The 17,666-nt window shown below is 38.4% G+C and overlaps 1 protein-coding gene across 7 annotated transcripts in view; it reads left to right on the forward strand.

The window, feature by feature from the left end:
* Positions 1-17,666, forward strand: part of DDAH1 (dimethylarginine dimethylaminohydrolase 1) — a 241,762-nt gene that overhangs the window by 74,248 nt on the left and 149,848 nt on the right. For 3 of the 7 annotated variants that reach the window (XM_053893063.1, XM_053893065.1, XM_053893053.1), the window contains exons 3-5: positions 2,113-2,244; positions 7,364-7,549; positions 10,485-10,588. The gene's annotated coding sequence lies outside the window, so the exon portion shown is untranslated. Of the gene's footprint in view, positions 1-2,112; positions 2,245-2,535; positions 2,624-2,698; positions 3,828-7,363; positions 7,550-10,484; positions 10,589-17,666 lie in introns of those variants that run through there. The other 4 variants (XM_053893059.1, XM_053893075.1, XM_053893071.1 and 1 more) reach the window with 4 other exon arrangements.

The following is a 17,666-nucleotide window of genomic DNA, read 5'->3' on the forward strand; positions in this document are numbered from 1 at the left end:
GTTCACCCAGTGGGGGATGCTGAAAATCATACTTGAATTGTCAGTAATTCCAGAAAGCAAAATTCAGGTACTAAAGAGTGAGTCGGTAATTGAAGTCCCTGGGCAAAGAAAGATCTTTGCTTCTTCCCAAGGTCATCTGGTATGAGAGTAAGAGGGTTTGAAGAAAATGTGTCATTGACGATTTAATAATATTTGACGTGAGAGATTACATTTCTCTAATTTCATTTTTTTTACATAGAAAACCCAGACTGCCTTAAACCTGCTAGTGATATATGTGGGTTAAAATTGCATTGAACAACATTGCGTACACTTTCTAATCACCTCAACCTTTTTTGAGTACTGTGTATCTCCATTAAAATATATATTTACATTATGCTTTAGATTTATATTTCCTTTTGACACTCTCATGTTTTGTAAGAATAGAAATCTTGTCTAAGTCTTCTCTTTAATGGGAATAGAAACCTTGCTAACACCTGAATCATGCTGAGCATAAAAAAGAAAAGTGGGGCCATCTCCACACTCAGTCCCCTTTCCTGGCATAGAATGACAGAGTATTGATGTAAAAAGGACTGCTCTTTTTTTTTAATATTCAAAGTGTTACTAAGTGCCGTGGTCCTTCCATCTTTGGAAATATTGTGGCTTTCAGGGTCACTGGCTGTGTGTCATATTCCAGCAGAGAGCACAATACATCAGCTGTCGATTTTCTTTGTATTCTCAGTGTTGTTCGTGGCTGTTTCTTTACATAATGGGCTGTATGACACCCTTCATTTTAAAAAAGCCCTTATGTGGGGCGCCTGGGTGGCTCAGTCGGTTAAGCGTCCGACTTCAGCTCAGGTCACGATCTCGTGGTCCATGAGTTCGAGCCCCGCGTCAGGCTCTGGGCTGATGGCTCAGAGCCTGGAGCCTGGAGCCTGCTTCCGATTCTGTGTCTTCCTCTTTCTCTGCCCCTCCCCCATTCATGCTCTGTCTCTCTCTGTCTCAAAGATAAATAAACGTTAAAAAAAAATTTTTTTTTAAATAAAATAAAAATAAAAAAGCCCTTATGTTTATGATTACTGTGTCAAGTTATTGGGTCTGTGGCTGGCTTTGCACAGTCACCGGCTTGAGCTCACAGGAAAGTGGGCATAGTTGTCAGTGCCATGATGCTGTTCTGTTAGATTAAATAAAATGTAGAAACTGGTGGTATCCAAAAAACTTCTGGTAAAAGCAGTATCTTGGCAGCAGGGAGCTCCTGGGTGGCTCAGTCAGTTGAGCATCCAGCTCTTGATTTCGGCTCAGGTCACGATCTCCTGGTTTGTGGGATCGAACCCTTCATCGGGCTGACAGCATGGAGCTGCCTTGGGATTCTCTCTCTCCTTCTTTCTCTGCCCCTCCCCCCTCTCAAAATACATAAACATTAAAACAAATTTTCTTATTTGAATTAATGAAGAAGGAAATATATGCTGTGAATAATGACTGTTAAATAGCCTTGGTTTTTCTGTAAGGAATGTCCTCAATGTTAGCACCTGCAGTAGGATAGCGTGTGTCATATTAGTTTTATAATATTAGTATTTGTACAGAATGATGGCAGGAAGACAAAGTGAGATTTATTCCTTACCGGTTATTATTGGCTGATGATACTCCTGTGAAGGCTTATGGTATTAGGTGAAATCATGTGAAATCATTGTTTATGTAGGCAATTTTATATGGCTTTAGGAAATAAGAAGTATTTTAATTAGTTTTCTCCATATCATTGTGAGTCTGCCGCAAATATTTTAAACGAATACATATATTTAAACTTGAAGGCAAGATTTCTTTGTTCTCACTCTTGCTGTGTTTTTACTCTTTGTCAGTGCCTTCTTGCTCTCCAGGAAATGGAGACTCTGTATACAGAAAATCTGACATTTGCCATTCTGTAGCCCTCTTGAGAGGTAAACAAGTAAAAATACGAATATTACTTACTCAGTTGTGGGTTAAAGCCATCTTTAGATCCTTCTAACAATAATTTGAACTTCTGGCAGTTCCTTTATGAATTCTTTTTTCTGTAGAAAAGACAATTTCATCATAGGAATATATTACAAGTATTAAGATATCTTTCCCCTCCCCCCTGCTCCCATATTTCTCCATTTTCAGTTTTACCTGTACAAAACAGGAGCTCTGGTAGCCTCTGCTGAGACTTTTCGGTAGAAAATGCTTTGAAAAAGAAAACAAAAGAAAAGAGAGAAGCAGCTATTTTGAAGACTGACTTTCTAAAATTATACTTAGGTAAGCTAAATTTCCGATGTCATCCCTTATAGCTGAAAGTACACACATTTGATTTAATCATGTTAATCAAAATGTATTTGCATTCAAGTGCTCTTATATATCAGTGCTTCTGGATGGATTTAAATTATATTGACAGAAAACATCCATTTCCTCACGTTTTCAAATACCAAGCAGGTTTCAGAACCTTGGTCTACAGCATGGTTGTTTTGGGGGAAAAAAATGTAATTCAGCCAAAGCTGATCTTGTTTTTCCTTTATTCTTTAAGCCAGAAGCAATTACTTTTCATTTCAGGATTAAGCGGCTGTAACATTGCCATTCGTCGCCGAGGCTCCTGGTTTCAGCACGTCTCCTTGGTTCCCAGCCAGTCCTGGGTGTTCAGGTAGCAGCTGTGGCTGGGAGTGCCTCTCCAGCCCGCATTCCTTGGCTATGAATTCTGCAGCCCTGTTTATCTGATGAAGACCTCCCCATAGCGAGTTGCTCATGACACTGTCACACAGACCTTAATGGATGATATGGAAAGATACTGAATTTTTTTCCTCCAGGAATGCCAGCCAGTCCTGAATGCCAACCAGTCCCTTCACTTTGGCTGATCACTGCAGAGGCCTGGTGCTGAGGTCTGATGAGACCTGTTCCACATAAACCAAATTCTAACAGGATGCCTGCAAGTCCTCTCTATGAGGCTGTCACGCAAGCCTGTTCAGAGAATTTTCGGCAATTACACTTGCTCAGACATTGATTCTCACTTCTCTGCACTAATTATTTACTTCAATTTCTACTTTCAATCTATAAATGTTAGCACTGTCAGCACTCACAGACCTGTCTTCTTTCTCTTGAAACCATGACTTTACTTGGGATAGCTTGGGATGCTTTAGAGCATGGCTTTCTCACTATGTCATGTGTCTTCATTTTGCTTTCCCAAACCAGACTGTAAACTCCCTGAGAGAGGAGACTGTGAAAAGTGGTAATATCTTATATAGACAGATACACAACAAATAACAAGAACAACATTTGGACAAAAAGACCGTTGTTGCTCTTAGTAGTTGAGAAAATTTGCCTTAACATGTTCAGAAGACTCTTGATCGGCTGCTACAACATACGTCTCTTCTCCTTTCCCCTGCCTGCCCTCTGCTGGAACTGCTAATGAGCAATAAGAGGGCCAAAGCAGGACGTGGTGTGGGAAACATGGGAAAATAGGGGCTTGTCTGACTGAAAAGCAAGTTGAAAAACTGTGATTTGTCAATTCACAACCTAGATCTTTGAAGCTCCTCCTTACTTGCCTTTGGGCAGCTAGCAGTCTCATTACAAGACCCTTTATTAGTTCAGCTGTGCGTGGGAATGTGATTCTACCTAATGGCATGAGATGGACCAAATGACCTTGTATGTCTTCCACTCTTCTTTGCTTGTTTCACCTCTCTGTCTTGCAGTCATCCAATAGATGGCAGATAGCTGAGCCAGATAGTGCCCCGTCCCAAACATAAATGCCCTCCTGTTTGCCAAACCCTCAAAACCTTCACCACCTTCACATATAACAGGCTTTTACGAGGATCTGGCAAGACTGCCGCTTCAGTAATGCAATGCCGAAGGTAAGCTTGAAACTCTAGACTGGTTTCCTGTTTCGAAGGGCAGCAGGATGTGACAGCTGCGGAGGCAGCCCATTTGCCCTTGGAGAGAAGCAGGAGTGTCTGATCACTAGATGACCTCTCCCTCCTGCTGGCTCAGGGATGGTGTGAGCAGTCCTACTCTCCCTCCTGCCCTTGGTCAGATGGCGAGATGTTATGAAAAAAGGGAGGAAAACATGTTTTTTTGCTTTTGTTTTATTATTAAAAGAGGCACTCTCTGAAGAGGCAGAATCCATTAGCTGAATCCATTTCAGTGTCTATGGTTAATTAATTTAGGCAGCTTTAATCCACTTTTATTATGTAGCCTTTAAGAGCAATTCTGGTAAATGTCCATCCCATAAATACTAGCACTACTTTATATGTATGATACCCTTTTTTGGAAGGGTGAATCTGAATTATTATCCAGATATTAATTTGCACACAACTCTGTCTAGACAATGCAAAAATGATTCCTCATAGTTTGAACATTGTTCAATACATTTTGAAGTGGGGAAAATGGCTCAGATATGAGACTTCGCATTTTAAGTCAGTGAATAAGTCAGTCTGTTTGCTTCCCGAAACATAACTCTGAAAATCAGTCTTATCATACTATGAACTGAATAATTGATTTCTGCATTTCATTTTGTAAATTAAACACTAGACTTTGAATTACTAGAAGAAATAGCACAGTTAGCCAATAAGGCTTTCTTATAAAATGACAGCATTTTAATTTAGTGTATGCATTAGCATTTATTCATGGCTAAGATTTCATCAATCAATTTTCCGTTTAAAAAAGATGTCTTTGAAAACAACAGTAGAGAAATGCTGAGTTCCAAAAGCAATGTTGTGAAAGGCAGCAGCTCTAGCATTTTGGGCACGTGTTTAACTTAATTATAGTCAATAATTATGTAGCTCCAAGCATAAACCCACATTTTAAAAATTTATTTATTTTGAGGGGGGGCGGTGGTGGAGAGAGAGAATCCCAAGGAGGCTCTGCTCTCTCAGCACAGAGCCCAACGCAGGGCTCCCTCTCATGAACCGTGAGATCATGTCCTGAGCTGAAATCAAGAGTCAGACACTCAACCAACTGAACCACCCAGGCGCCCCTAAACCCACATATTTTTTTAAGTTTATTTATTTATTTTGAGAGAGAGGAGAGTGCAGGCAGGGGAGGGACAGAGAGGGAGGGAGAGAGAGAATCCCAAGCAGGCTCTGTGCTGGAGCACAGAGCCTGACACAGGGCTTGATCTATAAACCCCAAGGTCATGACCTGAGCCAAAACCAAGAGTCACAGGCTTAACCGATTGAGCCACCCAGGTGCCCCTAAACCCCCATTTTTTAAACATCTAACTTATGAACTGACTTTCTTGGAATGTCAGAGTTTATAAAAGAAAATAGTTAAAGTTTAATGAGAGGTGTGTTGTATTTGTTCAAAATTATAACAATGTCTGACATTATTTTAAAATATTTATTTTGCTACTTTCTATGCTACTTTTGGTTTTTAAATTTGTTTACAGTAGTACATCAATAGTTGGCTTCAGATTAAATGAATATTAGTACTTTTTGATAATTTTATTATTTGCTTTTTGAAAATATTTTAAACTGAAAGTGACTTCAACATAGAAGCTTTAAGAATTCCTACCACCAGTTAAATACTAATTTTAAATCATTTATTCATTTCATTCATTCAACCAAATTGTATTTAACACATAACAGGACTGACTTATCCATATGCAAGATAGGCATAGCACCTGCAACCCACAGGACTTTTAGGGGCCCATGCAAATGTTTTAACTTCCTTTAAAATCAGGAGGAAAAAAAAAAAGAAATTTTAGGTCAAAGAAAATGTTTAAATATATAGAACTAATCTATTCATCTTTTTTTACCAATATGGTCATAAAATACAATTTTCAATATTTTTTATGGTGGAAGAAGTTCATGCAGGCTAACATTCCCAGGACCCACAGAAGTACTATTGCAACCTGTGCCAAATTCTACCTATACTAGATTCTAGAGATAAAAAGATGAGTAAGACACAATTTCTATGCCCAAAGCGGCATAGTCTAATGAAGAAAATGGGCATATAGCAGACAGTTCATAAAATGGTTTCCTTGAATTTGTTTGAAATAGTTGTTATAGCTTGAGGAACACAGGCATTTTTCTACAAAATGTCATTTAACATGTAGCCCTGGTCTTAACCTTCTTTCAGTTAACTTATACAAAAATAGGATTTGCATACTTCAATGATACATAGACACCATGGCTATATGTTTGTTTCTTTTAAACACTAGTGATATTACCATCTGGATCTGTAAGCGAAAATATTCATATTTTACTAGCAACTTCATTAACAGGGCCACGAAGGAAATGCCAGGTCCTCCATATTGATGGTTCAGTGAGGAAATTAGAAATGTCTCCCTAGCATAGCAAAGCTAACTTAGCTTATATCTTTTAGAGTTTTATTGAGGCTTCAAAAATGGAGCCGAATCTTGGCTATACTTTCTGTCTTCATAAAATGTCTCATTTATATAAGATTCAGCTTTTATTTTTTCAATTACTATTTCTAATGCCATAATTGGAGTAGTCAGAATGTTCTAAGCCTAAATCTTCCTTGCTAATATTTGGGCCCACTTCCACATTTTTTTGTTGCCAATTGGAGAACGATTTTTGATCACTTTTTATTTTTAGGGCAATTTTACCTGCATTATCTTATTATACACATGCAAATGCTTTTTGAATAAGTAGGGCATCATAGGACATTGGAAAGAGCACAGACTCTGACAGACCTGGCTATGGATCAGAATTCTGTCACTCAAGCTATATGACCTTGGTCAATTCATTTCACCTCATTGAATCTCAGCTTCCCCGTCTGTAAAATGGGGATTGTTATGCATGTGTTACAAAGTTGCATTAGGAACTAGACTAATGTATGTTAAGCATTAGGCCAGTACTTGGAATATAGTGGATGCTAGATAAGTAGCTGCTATTATTATTTTCCATGTTTTACAGATTAGGAAGCTGAAACACAGACATATTAAATGGCCTTGGCCAGCTTTGGGGGGATAAGGTTCCCAGTTATTATCGGAAAATTGCAGCCTGACTTTTGATCAAGCCTCACTGAGAATGAGGTTGTAGGACACACAAAAAAGTTCAGAAGCAAAAAGTGTAGAAAAATCAGTAACACCAAAGCAAGCAAATAATCAACATGTATTTATTGAGCACCTTGTAAGCATATGGTATTCTGTGCACAAGTTGGGGTACTTTGGATTGCAAGTGGCTAAATCCCAACTTGCACACACAAAAAGGAAAACTTATTGGCTGGTGTAACCCAAACACAGGTTGTAGGGAACTGATCATAGAGATGTCTGCATTCAATGTCAGGAACACTTTTAGGGCTTACGCTCTCTATTTCTGACAAGAGTTTCTATTTCTATTTCTGACAAGGTTATCTTTGCAGATAGCTGTCTCTATACCATGGGGAACATGGCTTCCAATAACTTTGGTCTCTCATCTTTTCCTAGAAGCTCTTCTACCAGCAAAGAAAGAGGATTTCTTCCCATTTGGCTCCAGCCTGGAAACAATCCCAAGAATGACTTGTATTGGATCAATGGAGGTTGCATACTCCCTCCCAAACCGCACACCAAGCCAGGAAGATGGGGTAATATGATTGGTCCAATCAAGAGTTCATGTTGACCCTTATCATTAAGGTGTTGGTTTTATTTTTTTCTCTTCATGGAAGGAAGTTCATTGGAGCAAGCAAAGATAGTAACCTTTATCTTATATGAGATGTAATAAAGAAATTAATATTTTAATGGTAGAGTTGGTTTAAAGAGCCAAAAAACTAGAATCTCAGGATGTCTAGCTAAGATACTACAGGGCCCAGGTGGACATGTCATGTGGATTTTTCAGCCAAAAAGGGAAACTTACCATATTTTTGCCTCCCAACGTATTAGCTCATAGAGTACAGACTTAAATTTATTTCTTAACATGCATGTCTTTTAATGGAGAAAGTTACAGACACTTGGGTACTATCTTAGAAAAAGCAGAACTCTTAGGGGCATGTGGGTGGCTCAGTCATTTAAGTGACTGACTCCTAATTGATTCTGGCTCCTATTGATTTTGGCTTAGGTCATGATCTCACAGTTGTGAGACTGAGCCCTGATTTGGGCTCTGCAATGAGCATGGAGCCTGCTTGGGATATTCTCTCTCTCTCTCTCTCTCTCTCTCTCTCTCTCTCTCTCTCTCTCTCTCTCCCTCCCTCCCTCCCTCCCTCCCTCCCTCCCTCTCTCTCAAATACATAAATAAACTAGAAAGAAAAGAAAAGAAAAAGCACAACTCTCTAGAGGGTGGCTGGAGGCTGGACCACAGACTGACTTCCTGTCCTTTGAAAAAGTCCTGGGGGAAATGCATTATTCTAACAGCTTGCTTAATGCTTTTGCTTCCTGTGGAGAGGGGTTGGGGGTAGGAACTCAAAGCAGACTTATAAATTGAGTTCTATAGTGGAGGGACTTCTCCAAAACTCTCAGCTGGGTTTATTTAAGACACTGAACTGTTTGCTCTTGGCTCCAGTATTTCGGTGTCCACTCACTATTTGGTTCATAGGAGAACATGGTATTATATTAGAGATATGGGGAGATCATGACTGGGGGAGGAGACTGTTTTGACTTTTTATGCCAAAATCAACATTCCCCGCTCATGTCACAGGAGCCCCAGAGCCTCCTGTCATCCGGGCTCTCCATTCAAGGTTGCCTTGATTACTTTCAAGGCTTTAGTCATGAATCTTTCTTAACTATTTTTACCTCAAAATAGTGTCTTTAACAACTCACTGTTGCTTTTTTCTGTGTCAAAATTAGAAGTATCCCAACTGTTTTCCGGCACCAAATTCTTTCCTCTTTCACCTCCCTGGGAAACTAACTCCATCCATTATGCCAACTTCTGTTTACATCTTCGATTACCCCTTTGCTGCACCTTTCTCCACACATCTACCTACAGGACTGTCCCCTTGAGATATCATCAAAAGAGATAATGAATGTGGATGTACTCTATGACTGTAAAGTGTAATATAAATATGGAATAACATCATTATCCTATCTTTCTTAACAGTCATCTCAAAAAATTATCAATGTAATGTATTTCTTGACTTTACTTTCTCCCTATCAACTCATTACTTAATGTCTTAAAATCTGATGTGTCGTAATGTGTTGAGGATGGGAGGGCGGGGGCAGGTGTCCACATCTTTGAGTCTTCTTCCAGTATGTGGCACATTTGACTCTGCCCTCCTCTTTCAGTGTCTGTAACTCACTGCTTTGGTTCACCTCTCTAAGTACTCTTCTCTCTCCTTTAATGCCCGTCTTTTTCCTTCCTCTGAATGGGAGTTGTCTCTATCATTCTGTTCTTGCTCCTACTTACCCTGCCCCCTCTCTTTTGTTCTCATAAATACTTGTTAAAACAAATCTTATCTCTGTCTCTTCCCTTCATCCTGTTAAATGCCCACTGTAATTTTAACCTACATATCTCACTAGCCCCAAACATGAGGTATATAAAATAAACTCTTACCCCATCCTAAATATCTTCCACCCTATCTCAGCCAACAGTGTTACTTTTTAGTCACCTAGGCTTGAAACCTTGGTTCCTGTTTTGATTCCTTGCTCTCTTATCCCTGAATCCAATTTAAGCTATATTTTAAGAACATATTATTCTGTTCACCTGTCTTCACTCTGTCTCTGCCTTCTGCCTTCTCTTTCTTCAGGCAGTGATAGTTCAAGCTGCTGGGATAGCACACCGTCTTATTTTGCTTTTGGTAAGGTTGTCCAGAAGTATTTTGTGGCCATACTTTTTTTCTCTTCCTCATTCTGGATTCTTTCCCTTTTATGAACTGAATAACCATTTGAACTTTATTCATAAAGATCACTAAATCTTTTTCTACACTAATACCTTTCTCAAAACCTAAATATATACTAACATGTTTAGAATGGCCTGTATAACATGTCTAGTTAAGAACAGGTGTAAGCTGACCATTGTTTATAAGCATTGACATGAAAAAAATACATTTCATAGCTATGTGTTTTATATAATTTGACATCTTCAAATATAGTCAGTAACTTCATATTAGGATATCATTTCAACCATATTTGATTTAGAAAGCTAAAGTTTGGAAGATCTAATGATGGGCTAGTAAATGTATATTAAACATATTGCTTAAGTTTTTATACATTTCTAGCAATCATCAGCATATAATTCCAGTTTATGTGTAAACTCATCAGAAATATCACTTCAATCTCTAGGACTCGTGTCCTCTTATTTTATTTCTGCATATCCTATTAATAAGGAATGATTAAGGACAGCTTTAGTTTTCTCAGTTTCAACCTTAAAGATGTATATGGTAACAATAGCATACTGTGTAACTGTTAAAAAAAAATCGAGAAGCTCCTTATGTGTTTATATGGAAAGATCTCTGTTATAAACTGGGTGTGTCTCCCCATCCCCCCAATTCCTGTGTTGTTGAAGCTTTAAACCTGAATGTTATGGTGTTTGGGGAGTAATTGGGGTTAGATGAGGTCATAAAGATGGGATCGCATCAGGGTGGGATCACTGTTTTTATAATAACAGACACTGGAAGACATACTGTTTCTCTCTCCCTAGTGAGGACACAGTGAGAAGGTGGCCATCGGCAAGCCAGGGAGACAGCTCTCACCAGAACCCAACCATACTGCCACCCTGACCTCAGATTTCCAGTCTCCAGAACTGTGAGAAAATAAACTTCTGTTGTTTAAGCCGCATAATCTATGGGTTTTCTTATGGTCGCCCAAGTTTATTAATACAATCTCCAAGATTTATTTGTAGGTAGGGAAAAAAGGGTGCCAAAAGAGTGTACTGTTGGGATGAAAAAAAAGAAAAGAGTCTATACTTGTACTGGTTTGTATATCCATTCTAAACGTCCTGGGAATAAATGAGAAACTGATAATGTTGTTTACTTCTTTGTGGGGCTGTAGGAACTTGACAGAGGACGGGGTGGAAAGGAACCTTTGCTGTATATCCTTCTCTATCTTTTGATGTTTGAACTATGTGTATGTGCCACCACTTCAGAAAACTAAATAAATAAAATTCATTTAAAAATAATAATAAAACCACTTGGAAAAACAATATTATATTGAAATAAGGAAAATATGGATTATATTGAAAGAAAATTATTGATTAGCAGAATAATTACGGCAGAGGTTGACGTTTGAAGATGAAGGAATATGAGCAGTTATATTAAATGGCTTTCTTGGGCCGTTATTTAACAATTGCTGTGATCATGTAGACAGTTCTGTCTACTGCCCTTTCCTGGGATCTGCATTGCTGACAACAACAGAGCTTGAAGTACCCCATGTAACATGCGTTTCATTGAAAGATGTTGGCCATGGGTTCTCAAGTACTCTCTTGGTCATCTGTCTGGGAGTAAAGCCTTCTTCAGCTTCCCTCAATTGGTGGTCCAGTATTCAAGGACAACTCCTGAGATAAGGACCAAGCCATTCATTTGAAAGAGGCCAGTGTCTCTTCTGTGGACAAAGATGTAACATCTCTCACAACTTACCTTGGCCAATTAAACATCCAGTTGTTCTGGAGACATTACATCATGCTACTCCCAAGTGTTGTCCTTAAATATAATAATGTAATTCTGGTCATTTCTTTGCTTTTAACTTCCATCAAAGATTTCTTCTCCATTGGTCATCTGGCCTATCTCTTTATCCCCATTGACTGTTTTTTAAGTAAACTCTATGCCCAACATGAAGCTTGAACTCATGACCGTGAGATTGAGTCACATGCTTTACTTCCTGAGCCAGCCAGGCACCTCCCCCCCCACATTGACTCATTTTGAGCTGTTCTGCCATGACCCCAAAGTACCTTTATTTCTGTCCCCACACCTTCATAAATGTCATTTCCATTGTCTGGACTACCCTTCTATTTGTTTCTATTGATGAAGTTCCGTAAATGGAGTTGACTGTTTTTCTTGACATCACCCTAAATTTTTGAACAGCAATAATATTCTCTATGTGCTTTTTACTTCTTGTCAGATTCAAGAAGTTTGGGGGCCATAGCATATTCATTTTGCATCCCCAGTGCTGGCATCCAGTAGGCATGTGATGGTTGAATGAATGAATAAATATACACTCTGGCCGAAATGTTAAAGACAAAAATGTCATGGTAGCCTATAATAAAATCCTAACCAATGCTTAGGGAAAATGCCTCACAGGAGGATTCTAACTCTCTGCACTGCGATTGTGTTATTCAGGTCCTGATTGACTTATAAGAGCTGAATTCTGTCAGGACCATTTTTCCATTAGCCTTTTGCAGGGGGTTGAGGGGCTTTCAATTTTGTGGATAGTTTGTGCATGTTTTGAAAACTCTGCTGGGCATCCCCCTACTAAGGTATCTCTTTGAGGATTTCCTCTGTTTAAGAGCATTTTATTTCTAACATTTTAAAGTATAGATGGCAGCTCTCATTCCAGTGGATTTTCATCCTTATCTCCAGAAAACCATATTTTGTATGCTTTGTAGCAAAGTAAGTTATGCATCTATAGAAGTCACCCCGTGGAAGTGAGCCTTTGGATAGAAGGCTCAGCTCCACATTTGCTTGCCAGAGAGTAAGAGTGACAGCAAGGTGATCTCTGTCACTTTGTAGTAGGTATCTTTCTCGTGTAACTTTCTCAAAGATGCTCTTTTAAAATATTGAGATATTTGCAGAAAACAAATCATGAATATTTTCTAGCTAAAAGAATTCACTTGCCACATTTTGGAGGGTTTCAGCTGTGTCAATATGGCACTAGGGAGACAGATATTAGAATTAGGCCCATTGTCTTTTGTTAATTCAGTTTATCCTGGACAAAGTAAATTAAATGCTTGAACTCCAGCTATTGAGACATGCTTGTATAAACATGGCCTCATAATAATTTGCTCTCAAAGTTCATTGACTTTTAAGTGTCTTACTGATGCTGCTAAAATGTGTCCATTTATATATCTAATGTATTAGCATTTATTTTCTATATTATCTTGAAATCTCGTGTATAGCATGAGTGTAGTTAACAAAACTTTATTGTATACTGGAAATTTGCTAAGAGAGTAGATTTCAGGTGTTCTTGCCACACACACACAAAAGAAAATGTGTTTGGGGTTGCCTGGGTGACTCAGTCAGTTGAGCATCTGACTTCGGCTCAGGTCATGATCTCAAGGTTCATGAGTTGGAGCCCAGCATCGGGCTCTGTGCTGACAGCTCAGAGCCTGGAGCCTGCTTCGAATTCTGTGTCTCCCTCTCTCTCTGCCCCTCCCCTGCTTGCTCTCTCTCTCTCAAAAATAAGTAAACATTTAAAAATTTTTATTAAAAGAAAATGTGTTTGGAGATGAACATGTTTTTTAGGTTAACTATAATTATCTCACTATGTATATTTATATCAAACATCACGTTGTACTCTTTAAATATATACAATCATTATTATTATTCTTTTTTTTAGAGAGAGAGAAAGAGAACATGAGCAGGATAGAGGAGCAGAGAGTGGGGGAGAGAGAGAGAATCTTATGCAGGCTCCATGCTCAGTGCAGAGTTCAACACAGGACTTGATCCCACAACCCTGGGATCATGACCTGAGCCAAAATCAAGAGACTGAAACTAAACCAATTGAGCTACCCACTCACCCCTATACAATCGTTATTTTTTAAAAAACAAGATTTGCAATAGATTGAATGCAGAAGATAGAGGAATCCAGCTGTCCTCCATTTTGCAAAAATGTAAAATAATGCCACTCAGTATATATTTTTTGTTTTGGAGATTATGGTTACTTTTTCATAAAAATACATTATTTGTGTTCACTTAAAAAAATCCAAAACATTTTCTATAGTTATGAGCACCATTGAAGTCTGAGTCCAATATACATTTGAGCACAATCCTTACACTTTTCTCCATATAAATAGCACATTTGTTCTTAGTGACATGTGGCTGAAGGCAAAACTTAAATCGAACAGAATTTGCTGGATCTTAGTTCTGATGCCATTTCTTGCAACCTTTGGATATAAAAATAACAAAAGTCTTGGAATATTTCTCCCACTCCAGAATTTTAGTTATTTTGCAGTCACAAATCTGCAAAATCTCCAGATTTTCCCTCCTCCAGGAAAGAGAGTCTTAATTAAATAATTAATTAAGCCTTTTAAAAAACAAGCAGTTCCCTGTGGATTGCTTTTATAATTGCCTCTACACTCCTCAACTAAAGGTCTACCTAAGCGAACTGCCTCATTTGTTCTCAATATAACATTTTACCAATTTAATTCATGCCATTGTTTACTATAAAGCTCATGTGTCTCTGTTGTCATCATCTGTTCAAAGCCATAAGGTCCCAGAAGAACCAAGTATCCTTAATTTATTTTCTATGGGGCCTAACCAGCATTATATGATATTAAACAGGTAATAATTATGTTTAATGTGATGGTGATAAAGACAGGAATCTATAGTAGGCTGATAAAATATGAATTTAACATGAAAACAGACACTTATTAAAGCTCTAGTGCTTTTTATAGCACACAGTAGTCTATCAGTGGCTCGGAAGAATTTAGTATGATGTGAAAACATGGATGAAAATGTGCAAAATAGCCAACTTCCAATGACTCATAGGGTACATGTGTCCCTTAAGTTGCTCGCCTGCCTTTGCCCTATGGCCATGTTTCCGTTTTTATGATTCCAGCCAGAGAAGGCATAGAGGAGGTCAAATCAGTGAATTCTCTAAATAGTGATAGTTCTGGTAATAATGTTACTCCAAGAGGGGCACCTGGGTGACACAGTTGGTTAAACATCCGACTTTGGCTCAGGTCATGATCTTGCAGTTCATGAGTTTGAGCCCTGTGTTAGGTTCTGTGCTGACAGCTCAGAGCCCGGAGCCTGCTTAAGATTCTGTGTCTCCCTCTCTCTCTGCCCATCCCCCACTCAAGCTCTGTCTCTCTTTCTCTCTCAAAAATAAATAAACATTAAAAAAATAATGTTACTTGAAGAGAAGGTGGTAATGACTGCTAAATCATTATTTTGAGGGGTTATTGTAGAATTAGATCTTGATGGTCAACTGGCATTAATAAATCAACATTCATTGAATGTATAGTTGGTAGAAACATGGAGAAATTCCTTTTTCTGTCAGAGGCTCTGTATGGCAAGTCTGACTGTGGAAGATCTTGTATCCATGGGAGAAAGTCAAATGGTTGATCTTCATGAACTAGCTGAGCTTGGAGGAGCAAGCCTGAAAGACAAAGTAGTTTTCTAAAAATGAAGGATTTAACCTTTGTTCTAGTCCTTTCTGTCAGCAAGAAAACTGTCAAGGTTGATCATCCTTGGCATTTTCCCCCCCAAAACTGCCTCTCTGTCACTTCATAGAAATCGCTACTTGTCCTCAGTTGTATGTAGTATTAGCTCAGACATTGCACGCAATTCATTATACCACAGAAATTGAAAAAAAAACCCACATTATATATTATAATAATATAATATAATATAATATAATATAATATAATATAATATAATATAATATAATATAATATATTTCCCCTGAACTGGCTATGTATCAATAAACTCAGGAGTATTAGAGTTAAGGTCTGAAACCACAGCCACTTTGTCACTTAGCGGTCAGTGTTCTTCCAAGAGAGATTAGGAAGTGTTTGGCTTAGAGACAAGCTTTAAAAATTACTGAGAAATGCATTTTTACCAGGTCTATTAATATTACTTCTACTTAGATCATCATATTTCTTCACATCTTTTAGATGTTTGTGAAGTGTGTTTATGATAACATTTCTTTCACCTTTAAAACAACCTCAGACCTCTTAAGTACATGTGTCTTCAAGACAGAATTAGAGCATTTTCACTCCTGGAGTGCATGTATCTATGATCAGATATGATCACATGCTCTAACAGTGAATTGAAATCAGTTTTATGACTCCTACCATCAGAGCAAGTGCTGGGCCTAACGAACTGGGGGCAGAGAGGTAGATGACCAACACCACCCTGCATGGGGTGTGGTGCTGAGCCCCCACATTTCCCATCCGGGTCCACAGTCTGCAATTCAGAAATCCAAATGGCTCTGGAAAACAGGACTTTTTAGTAACAAATTTGGTGGCCTAGACTCATGAGAAGCCTTAGAGTTCTTATTCTAATAATCCCACCTCACTAAATGGGACTATCAATATGTTAGATTATGGAGTGCTGGCCCAGGCCTATTAGGGGTGTTATGTAAGTGCATATACTCACATTACCTTTCTAACTGCGCCCCCCCCCCCAAAAAAAAAAGTCTGAGTTTTGAAACACACCTGGCACCAAAGATTTGTATCAGGAATTGTGAGCTGTACCTTTCCTTACGGTGCTAAAGTCTTTAACACAAAATCATTATGGGCAGTCGCTGTTAAATCCTCCATCACCTGTGTATATGGGTGATTAGTTGCTCTTACAGAAAACTATAACACTTATCATAACATACTAATAGTTTGTTTTCAATCTAGTATCTTCTGGACTAGACCGACAACTCTTCCAGAGAGAAACTGCCTTTAAAAAATAACGTTTGTTCCTTGGTGAAAATTTGTGTAGTACAGAAACATGTACAGAAAATAAAAATAATATATAATCCCACATATTAAGGACAAAGTTCCTATTATATTTCATTATGCTTTTTCCTATGCATATTTTTAAAAATAAAACTGGGACCATACTAAAGCATATTCTTTTTTCCCCCCAGTTTTATTGATATAATTGACATACAGCTCTGTGTAGGTTTAAGATGTATGGCATAACGACATGTGTGCAGATTGTGAAGTGATTATCCACAATAAGTTTAGTTAACGTCCATAACTGAATGGATGGAAGCATTATTTTCAAAATCTTTATTTCTAGTGGCTGCAAGGTATTCCATAGGTATGGAGAACCATGATTTACTTAACTACTGCCTTATTGGAGGACTTCCTACTCGTTCCCAATTTTTTAAATGAATAGAGAAACAGTTTATTTCTTTTTTTTAATTCTTTTTAACATTTATTATTTTTGAGAGTCAGAGATAGAGAGCAAGCAGGGGGAGAGGCAGAGAAAGAGACACACACACACACACACACACACATAGAATCTGAAGCAGGCTCCAGGCTCTGAGATGTCAGCACACAGCCCAATGTGGGGCTCGAACCCACAAACCATGACATCATGACCTGAGCTGAAGTTGTTTGCCTAACTGACTGAGCCACCTAGGCACCCCTAGAGAAGCTGTTTCTTAAACAGATTATTAGGCACAGTGTCTAGCACTTCCTCACTCAATAAAAAAGGTATTGAATTGATTAAAGCTATTTTCATCTACTAAGATCCTAGCACAAATAGGCTTATTAGGTTTAATCAGACACTTAGGAGGAATCTGAAAGAATGAACTCCAGAGCGAATATATCTTGATTATGAAGGGAGCAGTTTAAGCCTGACTGAGAGAGGCAGTGCAGGGATAGGAGTTGCTAACAGTGTGTGGGGTGGGGAGAGGAAGCTTTGAAAAACTTCTAAGATGAATTTTGGCTATGTCACAGTTTGACCCACTGAGGGAAGTGTTGAACCATCTGCAATGGTTTCATTCTCCCATGCTTCTCAACAAGTGGCTGTTTTGTCGCATGTTTCTGTTTTCTCTTTTAATTGCTCATAGTCGTTCCTTTGAGGGCAGACATGTGCTCTTTGAATTTAATTGAATGTCTGCTTTAGAATAATATGACAAGGGGAAATAGCATCTTCTTAGATTCCAGTATGTGTTAAGATGGGTATAGTCATTTCTGGAAACTCCCAAATCAGATCTATGTGAT

The sequence above is a fragment of the Panthera pardus genome, unplaced genomic scaffold, assembly GCF_024362965.1.
Source record: "Panthera pardus isolate Hobbes unplaced genomic scaffold, ASM2436296v1 HiC_scaffold_11, whole genome shotgun sequence".
NCBI lineage: Eukaryota > Metazoa > Chordata > Mammalia > Carnivora > Felidae > Panthera > Panthera pardus.